At 41.9% G+C, this 11,058-nt stretch overlaps 1 long non-coding RNA gene across 1 annotated transcript; it reads left to right on the top strand.

The window, feature by feature from the left end:
* Positions 1 to 4,631: 4,631 nt before the first annotated feature.
* On the top strand, positions 4,632 to 6,949 carry LOC125293843. Its single transcript, XR_007193443.1, has 4 exons — positions 4,632 to 4,907; positions 5,830 to 5,958; positions 6,157 to 6,350; positions 6,884 to 6,949. It is a non-coding gene; the product is annotated as an uncharacterized LOC125293843 (long non-coding RNA).
* The last annotated feature ends 4,109 nt before the right edge of the window (positions 6,950 to 11,058 follow it).

The raw sequence follows: 11,058 nt of genomic DNA, 5'->3' as shown, positions 1-11,058 counted from the left end.
TCCACATCATCACATACCCTTCACCATACAGATTGGCATGGTTTTATTTCAGTTAGCCTATAGCTGGTTTGATTTGCATTGAGCTCAATGAGCATCAATCATCCATAGTGTCTATTTGTTTGCTGCTACTGCTCTACTATTACTATTCTACTGCTCTTCATCCTGCACATACTTATTCTTAATAGGCCTACTATTATAATGTTACTGTTTCTGCACTACGATGGTACTGTTACCACACTGCACATAGCTGTACATACTGTACATATCTGTTTATATGGTTCATACTAAATATCCATATTTATTCAGTTTTTCTGTAATATATTCTGTTAATACACTGCATATATCTATATTGTTCTTACTACTATAATGTATACTGCCACTACATTGCACATATCTGTACATGATGTTCATACATTGTTCATATTACAGCCATATTTATTCTGCTCTTATAAGGTTACTGCTAATACACTGCACATACTTATATTTAATTTATACTACTCTAAACCTCTGAAAATAACTGTATACTACTGTCTACACTGCACTACAGTATATCTTTTCTTCTGGTTAGACACAAACTGCATTTCATTGTCTCTGTTGTACTCTGCACAATGACAATAAAGTTTAATCTAATCTAATATAATCTAATCTGAGAGAAAGTGGAATAGAACATTATGTCCAATATTCCAATATATGGTTTAATGTTCTGCATTATGTCCAATATTCCAATATGTGGTTTAATGTTCTACATTTCTCATTAGTGAGTCACTTTGATACAAAAAGTATGATTTTATGTAATGACTGTATGATATCTGTACTGTCCCTGTGTATATCTGTGTGTGACTGTATTTAGAGATAAGCAGGAATATTATGACTTTGCAGTGTTTCACTGTTCTGTATGGCTGCGTCTATCTGCTCCGGATTGCCAGGCTGCCACTAATCAGGGTCTGATTCAGTGTAGTCCACGTGAGATGGGATGACCAACACCATCTCCCGTCAGCCTGGAAGGATACTTAAACCCTAACTATTTCCTTGTCTAGTTAGAGCAGCTGATGGATCTTTAGGTGAAGTCATGCTGTCTCTCCCTTGATGTGCATCATTGTAAATCAACTCTGTTCCTGATTTTTCATACTATTGGTCTGACTGGGTCTCTATTAAATCTATGGTATCAAAATTACCATCAAATCAAGCATCTGAGCATCAAATCTGAGCATCAAACCAGGAGTCCTTGGGTGTGTTCGAAACGGGTAAAGTTGCTGCCTTTTAAGATATCTAACTGGGGAGCAAGGCAGCAAGTGCGGTTCGAAACCGAAAAAACAAATTCTGCTGCCTTTTAAGATATCTTAGAATTCCCAAATAACGGTCATTTTTTGAAGGCAGCATCGATGCACACTTCATGCTGCCTCCTACCCATAATCCCTTGCGGCAACGTCTGAAACAGCTGTGAAAGGTAAACAAACATGGCGGATGACATCGGTAATGGCTGCTGAATCTGTTTAAAATGTCATTTGTGTGATCTTATATTGCTTAGATTTGCAGATTACAGATTAGAAATAAACAATTTACTATCTGATTATGCCATTGTTGTAAACCATTAATAGCGTCTGGTCTGATATATCTGCCGGCCAGAAAAACTAATTTATACCGTTAGCCTGCTAGCTTACGTAAGCTAATTTAGTTTAACGTCAGGCCTTTGCTAACGTCATACCGTAGTGTTAACCAAAGATTCTAGAGTGCTACGCTCATTTTTAAAAGATGCATTTAATCCAAAGTCATGTCTAGTGAGACAGCTCTCTATGTAGGGAGGGAGGCAGTAGGCAGCTGTCTCCCGTTTGGAACACACCCCTTATCTATAAGTTGGATATTTCCTCATTTTTCTACTGGCATCAACTTTAGCAGAGGTGCCAATAATTCTGAGGTACTGTATGTTGGACCAACCTAATAAATACATCAAAGTAAAATGATTGCATACAGTATAGGCTACGTGACCGCAGTAGGCCTGGCATCCCCTAGGGCCTAGGCTACTGTGGTGGAAAACTATCCACTTTCCCGAACCTCCAATCCAACTAGCACTCTGATGTCAAAGACCCGAAGGAGAACACCAAGACGAGAGAAGCTGAAGACTGTTGATCCTTTATTCACCGTATTGCAGTGATAATACAATCCAAACAGCGTCAGGACTGGACCGTCAGGCAATAGAGTGATGAGTGGCAGCTGCTACCCCGATGAGATCTGATCTGAATGTGCCTGAGCTCTCTCTTTTATGCTCTCAGGGGCCTGGGAGGCGTTCCTATCCCCAGGAACGTCACCAGGCCCCTTCTAGCCAATCAGAACGTTTTGGGACCTGAGATATTGGTGGAAACTCCTCCTCATATAAACATTAAAAAATGTGTGTTGCTGGGCAGAATACATGTGTCCAGGTTCTATGTGTATTCTGTTGCCAGGCAGGGTACATTTTTGATTTGGTTCTATGTGTAAGGTCCCTGCCTTTCCTCTTTTGCTAGCCCTTTCTATTTCTGCCCTTCTGGTAAGCACCTTTCTCCCCCAGGCCCTGTCTTGTTTACTTTCATTCTTAGCCTTTGACAGTCCAGTCTCATGACTTCCATTAAATGTTGGCTTCCTCAATAAACCAGTACACACACACAAGTATTATCATTATCATGCCTAGACATGTCCAGACAAAATCACCACATGTCCAGACATGTCACCACATGTCCAGACACGTCCAGACAAAATCACCACATCCAGACACGCCCAGACAAAATCACCACATGTCCAGACATGTCACCACATGTCCAGACACGCCCAGACAAAATCACCACATGTCCAGACATGTCACCACATGTCCAGACATGTCACCACATGTCCAGACATGTCACCACATGTCCAGACATGTCACCACATGTCCAGACATGTCACCACATGTCCAGACATGTCACCACATGTCCAGACATGTCACCACATGTCCAGACATGTCACCACATGTCCAGACATGTCACCACATGTCCAGACATGTCACCACATGTCCAGACATGTCACCACATGTCCAGACATGTCACCACATGTCCAGACATGTCACCACATGTCCAGACATGTCACCACATGTCCAGACACGCCCAGACAAAATCACCACATGTCCAGACACGCCCAGACAAAATCACCACATGTCCAGACATGTCACCACATGTCCAGACACGCCCAGACAAAATCACCACATGTCCAGACATGTCACCACATGTCCAGACATGTCACCACATGTCCAGACATGTCACCACATGTCCAGACATGTCACCACATGTCCAGACATGTCACCACATGTCCAGACATGTCACCACATGTCCAGACACGCCCAGACAAAATCACCACATGTCCAGACATGTCACCACATGTCCAGACACGCCCAGACAAAATCACCACATGTCCAGACATGTCACCACATGTCCAGACACGCCCAGACAAAATCACCACATGTCCAGACACGCCCAGACAAAATCACCACATGTCCAGACATGTCACCACATGTCCAGACATGTCACCACATGTCCAGACATGTCACCACATGTCCAGACACGCCCAGACAAAATCACCACATGTCCAGACACGCCCAGACAAAATCACCACATGTCCAGACACGCCCAGACAAAATCACCACATGTCCAGACATGTCACCACATGTCCAGACATGTCACCACATGTCCAGACACGCCCAGACAAAATCACCACATGTCCAGACATGTCACCACATGTCCAGACACGCCCAGACAAAATCACCACATGTCCAGACATGTCACCACATGTCCAGACACGCCCAGACAAAATCACCACATGTCCAGACATGTCACCACATGTCCAGACATGTCACCACATGTCCAGACATGTCACCACATGTCCAGACATGTCACCACATGTCCAGACACGCCCAGACAAAATCACCACATGTCCAGACATGTCACCACATGTCCAGACATGTCACCACATGTCCAGACACGCCCAGACAAAATCACCACATGTCCAGACATGTCACCACATGTCCAGACATGTCACCACATGTCCAGACATGTCACCACATGTCCAGACATGTCACCACATGTCCAGACATGTCACCACATGTCCAGACACGCCCAGACAAAATCACCACATGTCCAGACATGTCACCACATGTCCAGACATGTCACCACATGTCCAGACACGCCCAGACAAAATCACCACATGTCCAGACATGTCACCACATGTCCAGACACGCATGTTAGCTGGTTAGCTGCTGGCCGAAACATTTTAGGCGGCAATGTTTTTTGATTCCGACGCAGGTAACGGTTAGAATCTAGCCTAACGTTAATAAAGTTAATCGATTATGTCGACGCATGCCAGCCCAAAAAAATTAATGATTTAAACATGTAATTTCGTCCATGTGATTTAAAAAATTAGATTTGATTGCAAGATAGGGTCAGTGGATCTTCTGGCCAATCGATTTCCGTTTCGGAAATGAAAATTAACAAAACAAAAAACGAGGGATTATTTGATTTCCGTTTTATAATACAAAATCGAAAAACGAGAATTAAGTCGTTCTCTGTTTTCCTAATCGGTTTCAAAATATCAAATTATTCAATGAAGCCTAGTCTTAGAATCCGTGTACTTTCCGTTCATTCGTTTTTAGTAGTGAAACCAAAGACAAAAAAACGAGAAACCACTTATTTTTTCGTTTCCCGTTTTAAAAACCAAAATGGAAAAAACGGATAACGGGTCGTTTTTTCATTTTTCGATTCTCCACCTAAATGAAAATTCTAAATTTTGGATTACGGTATCTGCCCATTCTTTTTCGTTTTGCCATGGGGGCACGTCTCTTTTGGAACTTGGTTGCCAAGGTGAGGAAGACCACCAGCTGTGCTGACTGACAACAAACTGAAAGAACGGTAAAATGGCTCTTCAGGAATACACAGAGTTATCACAGAACTGTTTGAGAGTGGGAAAACCCATTCTGAAATTGCCACTGAGCTACAGCGAGTCGGTGCACAAAGCTGCTCATTAATGACAGTGAGAAGGTTTTGTTCAGAGCACAATCTCCGAAAGAGAAACTTCGTCTCAGACGAGAGCTTGGGATGCGAGGTGTTGTCTGCCATTAACCAGGTATGTTTGTATTTTAACTATTTTGGGTAGCTAAAGTCCAAAGTTAGACAGCGACTTTGGATCTATCTACATGTATTTATTTCGCTATCAACCCTGAGTAAAGCGAGCAAGCTGCGAGCTACAGTAGTGACAGTGGGGGCTAGCAAGGATAGCGATAACCTAGTCTAGCTATCTACCTGTCAGATTTGTTTAACGTTACCTAGCAACTAGTCATCTACAATCGCTGTAGCTTAGATCCCTCCCATCTGATCTTTGACAAACTCCAAGGCTTCTGGTCATGTTGTAAACACGTTATTTTGGTCTTTTTTACTCAAAACTCTCGATGTTAGTTGACACAGCTGGTTCGCTCAATGCAAAGCGACATGACTCAAGTAGATCAGTAGGCCTACTCCCAACTCTAGGCTGTTGTGCAGATGTTTCTGCTGTGATCTGAGAAATCTCAGTAAAATTGCTAAAACATGTAAAATGTTTCTTTGGCCTCATCCCATGAAGTGATTTAGTTTTAAAGTCAATCCTGTAATTTAATAGGAACCAGGGATTTCAGTACTGGGGTATTAAAGAGAAAATAGGTAGCCTACTGTACAGTAGTCCATCTGAACTTACACACATTGGCCCCAATGTAAACTTAAATCAGCATTTTCAGCATCATCACACACTATCATTGTGAATCCTTAACATAACTTCACTCTCCTACCCCACCCCTCACAGACGGGCCCGTCTTATGGACGTAAATTTATGACTGGATACCTGTCAACTCTGGGCATCAAGGCAGGCGAAGGACGTGTCGGGAGGATACTAAGGGAGGTGCATCAGCCATATAATATCTTGCGTCGTCAGGTAAGATTGATATAGACAAAAAGTCAGTGACAAAACAGTTTTAACAAAAGGTCATCATCGGCTGTGTCGTATATCCTGTGCTATATTTGATCAATACTAAGTATATGCCAGTTACACAGAACCAGACATGCCATGTGCTTGCAAAGTATTTTCATGATTAGATCTATTTTAGTTAAATTTGTATGTTCTTTGTTTTAGGGAGCATGCAATCTAAACCCTATTCCATATCATGCGGAATACATGGGACATAAGCTTCACATGGACCAAAACGAGAAGCTGGGGATGTTTGGTGTCACACATGTTTTGGCTGTTGATGGCTTCAGCAGCAAAATTGTAGCCAATGTTACAATGCCAGTGAAGAACAACCTGGTCATTTACAATGAAGTGTACAGGTAAATGCAGTGTTGGGCAAGCTACTTGGAAATTGTAGTGAGCTATGCTATCAGTTACTCTGCCATAAATAAAGCTTCTCTACACAAAAGCTACCACCCAGTCAAATGTAGCAAGCCAAGTTACACAAACACAGCAAAAGTAGTTCTGTACATACTGTAGGAAGCTACTTTAAGTTGCGCTAATTTTACATGACACACATGTTTAAGTTGAACCAAATGTCATGCACATGTTTGTGTGTGTGTTAAATTCTGGATTGAATCTGTGATTAATAAGAAGTTTCCATTCCAAATATAGGCCAACTAATTAAAGTATATCAGGGATATTTTCTATACTATGAATGGCTGCGCTGTGTTTAGCCACAGAAGTACTCCAGAAAATTGTAGCTTGTGTGGTCAAGCTACTTGATCAATAAAGGAGTTAAGCTACTAAAATGTTACTTGATTCTGGAAATAGTGAAGCTACCACCAAGCTACACGTAGTGAAGCTACTGCCCAACACTGGTATAATACAAGTTCATTTTATTATATTACAGAGCAGCTGTTGCCAGCAATGGTATGTGGGACCAAATCAGAGTGGACCACGGAAGGGAATTCTTCTTGTCTCTTTACGTTCAAGAGAAACTGTCCCAGCACCGATTCAACACCAGTAGGCTACCATACAAACAAACGACATCATCAAAGGTGTTTTTCTTTAGAAAAAAAAAGAGGAAAAGACACTTCAATACTTCAAATGATTTTTTTTGGCTCACCGCTTCACTTCTGTTAAACAGAATTTCCGTGTGGAACAAATTTGGCCCGAAGTGAACACCAGGGTGAACTATCCATTAAAAAGAGCCCTGGTCGACCTAGTTGATACGGACAGTCTTGACATGCAGGACAACAACACCAAATACTGTGTCTCCAACCTCACGTGTCAAGTGAGCCAAATTGGACTTGAGAGAGCAGTGCAGTCCTGGAATGCCCACAGAATACCAGGTAGGACACTTGCAATTATTGCTTTGGAGCACTTGATTGTGTGTGAAACTGAAGATTCTTTACCCACATAACTTTTAGGCAGAGGAATACCAAACATGCTTGCAGCTGGTGGTTGTCCACAAAGGATATCCATGGAGCTCCTCCCCAGTGCTGCAGAGGCTGCAAGAATGTATGAGGACGATTTAGGAGCCTCCCTGAGTTGGGCGTCAGCCTTTGGTACGGACCCCTTTTCCTCAGAAGACCGACAGCAGGCAGAGCAGGTGTTCTTGCAAGAATACCCAGACATAACAGTCCTCTTTGACAGGGCGGTCAACAATGACCTCAGTCTTTTTCAAGACGCGCTGTTGTGCCTCATCAATGCAACAAATAGGTTTGCATGAAATCAATAAATGCATTTTTTTCCCCTAAGTGGATCTGTTTCAATTTCCTTATGTCTCGCCACAATTAATTAAGTACATAGTACCTGTTCTTTGTCCCATGTGTGCTTAGTTTCAGCATCCCTGCTGGTTTGAATGCAATACGATGACATGTCTTCTTTTATACTACATATACCTAACATTTCATAATCATAATCTCAATATTGCGATTGTTATCTTACACTTAATTTTTCACTGAATCAAAGGGAAACAGAATGCTTTTGTGAAAACATTACATGTAATGCAAATTAGACAAAAAAAGCAAATTAGACAATAACTTGAATTTAACTGAATTTATTGAAACAGTTTTTCAAACGGGGCCAACGCCTCTGACAGCCCTGCTACCTCATGGCTGCAGCTCTCCACTGCATCTGCCCGGCACTTTGGACATGAAGGTCTTTCTTGTGTCCACACACGGACACACCTCTGGCACCCAATAATGCTCCTGCAGCATGTGGCAAGCACTGGCCTAACAGCAAGACCTGTGAAACACAGTGAATCATTTGCTTTATTCGTTTTCATTTTATTTATTCAAAGGACTCTTTTTTTAGAGTAGGATACTTTTTGCACCAAGTTTATTTATATGACAACACAATAATGACAGGGAGGATCCATAATTGCTTTAAATAAAGAACATCAACGTTTTGGAGAGGCCCAGTCCTAGCCCAGACCTCAATAGCAATAGAGAATGGAATGGAATGAACCTTAAGACTACTCACACCAGACATCCTAAATATATGGCTGAATTAAAGAAAGAAATACCACTTGGGCATTGTTCATTATCTGATTCACAGTTAACAGGCACTTGGGCATTGTTCATTATCTGAGTCACAGTTAACAGGCACTTGGTTGAGACTATTACTGTTAAATGAGGCTTAAACAGTAATTCATTCCAAGGGTTCACTTATTTTTGCCACTGGCACTTTGGATGTTTAATGACCAAAGACATGACAGACAAGAATTCCTTTTGCACAATTAGGTTCAGCACATTGTGTTTGGTCATACTGGTGAGTTAGAAGATGAGATCAGATTTAGTGACTCATTTTTGCAGAAAACCAAATAATTCCAAGGTGTTCACAAACTTTCACATGGAACTGTAGTACTGTATTGTAGAACTGAGTGTTGGAGCCCAAAAGTAGTCTTGGAGTCCAACAGTTGAATCATATATCTCATTCCCTGACAATGCAATCAATTTAATGAGTGAGAAAGGCACAAAAACATCACCAACCTTTGCAGATGAGACAACCAAATGCCGCCCTTATGGTTGTCACTTCTGGTTCGGCCAACACCAGGACAGTTGACCGTGCAGACGCGCCACTCAACTCCTTGATGACCTTCGTCACCTCCTTCAGTTCCTGGGCTGCCTCAACCACCTCCTCCATCTCGGCAATCACAGAGGCAGTTTCGTCGCGCCGACTGAAAAACATTTTTAATTCACATTTAGAAATTCCACAAGTCAGCCCAAAGGAGGTGACTGTTGCTTTCTTTGGGGCCTTTCGCTACACATAAAAACGATCAGTATGGTCCAGCTACCTAAGTCTCTTCCTCTTGTTGGCCTGTAGATGACCCAACTGATTCTCCGGCACGGCAAACACCTTCCTGGAATTTTGTTTCCAAAACCATGATCCTGCAATGACAATGACAAATACCAGAATGTGATAGGAATTAACATCTTCAAAAACAATTGTAGGTGTAGGTAAAATTATTTTAATGGACTCATATTCACCCCTGGTGCCCTCAGAGTCAAGGATCTCATTTCCTTGACTGTCCGTCAGAATCATGGTTTCCTTGCTCTCCAAGGGCCTCCCTGACCCTGGCCAGAATTGACGGCACACAGGCCTCAAATTCCCCAAACCGGACAGTCACCATTTTACTGGTCTCCAACTTCCCCTCCAGCACTTCACCAATGAAGACATTCCTGAACATAGATCATAGAGTTTTACAACAGCAAAAAAAATATCATACTGCATGGCTATTTTCTGTTAGCCTTGTAAGACCATCCTAATCTCGCGAGCTCCATTTTACTTTACTCGCAGATCAGTCTGGCTATTTGCGATGGATAAAATGTGGAGCCATTCGCCAAACGAACGGCCAATCAGCGTTGGTTTTGAGGTGGGTTTAGATGTGATGAAACAAGAAGCCTAGCCTAGCTTGTAGTTATATTTTCAACGACGCTCTGTTAGTATGTCATACACTTTGTTGATCTGATTGGTTGATTTGGCCCGTCTATCACCAACATAGGTTTATCCAATCAGCTAACCAGCATTTTCGCCCCGTCCCAAAAGTTCTCCAACGGAATGTTCCCAGATGGATATGCCAAGCAAATGCGAAGCAATTCATCTAACGGAGTCAGGCTAATTTTCTATAGGCTACCCCTTTATTTTAAAATATGTTTAGAAACATCTTACTACAGTTGACCTACTGGAATTGTTCTGGTTGGCTTGATTTATCTTAAAATCTTTCACAATGTGTGAGTTTTACTTTAACAAACAAAAAAATACATTTCATGAGAGGGTCGAATAATTTTTGGTGCCACTGTGTATATATCGGTGATTGGGTTTGATACATTTTAGGTTAGTGAAAAATGTCGTGGCATATATTCAGACTCAGGCCAGAAATTAAGTCTGAATATCTTGCCTACAACGTAACACCGTTATAAGTGCTGAAGTCAAAAACTTGTCCCAAAAAGAAGGCTCAAAAGTCCGGCAGAATTCCGTGCAAAAATTCCTTTAACGACTACATAGAGCAAAGCCTGAGTGGATCGCACGATCGCACTCCTACTTATACCCCTCCAAAATGCTGACACAACACTACCCCGAACGAACTTTTCACCTTAAGTTCACGGAAAGTTCAGGGGTGTACAGTATAGAGTGATCATACATTGTGCATGGGTTAAATATCGTTCGCCCCCCTGCACTCTCCTACTGGTTGTTATGAGTAGAGCTCGCCCTGTGTACACGTTATCTTGCAGCTTCAAGGCCGACTTTGGTTTCTTCAAAGGCCTAGGCTAAGTCAGCATGAGACACAGTGCAACAAAATGAGACACAGGGCAGCAAACAGAGACATCGGGATACAGAGTGCCCATTCTGGTAGGATGGCTTCGTTATGTTATTAGTAATAGTTAAACTTGTCATTTAAAATGATATGTATGTGTTATGTTAAGTATGTTAGTTAGGAATAACTTCAGTGTATTACTTGATTATGATTGAGGTTATATGAATACATGCTTTACAGTTTCAAACCATAGTGATAATTTTATACAACAAAATCTAAAAGTTTTCTTTGATTACCTTTGGAACGCCTTGGTCACTGACCGA

Source organism: Alosa alosa, chromosome 4 (assembly GCF_017589495.1).
Source record: "Alosa alosa isolate M-15738 ecotype Scorff River chromosome 4, AALO_Geno_1.1, whole genome shotgun sequence".
In the NCBI taxonomy this organism is placed as follows: domain Eukaryota; kingdom Metazoa; phylum Chordata; class Actinopteri; order Clupeiformes; family Clupeidae; genus Alosa; species Alosa alosa.
This window is presented reverse-complemented; position numbering and strand designations above follow the sequence as displayed.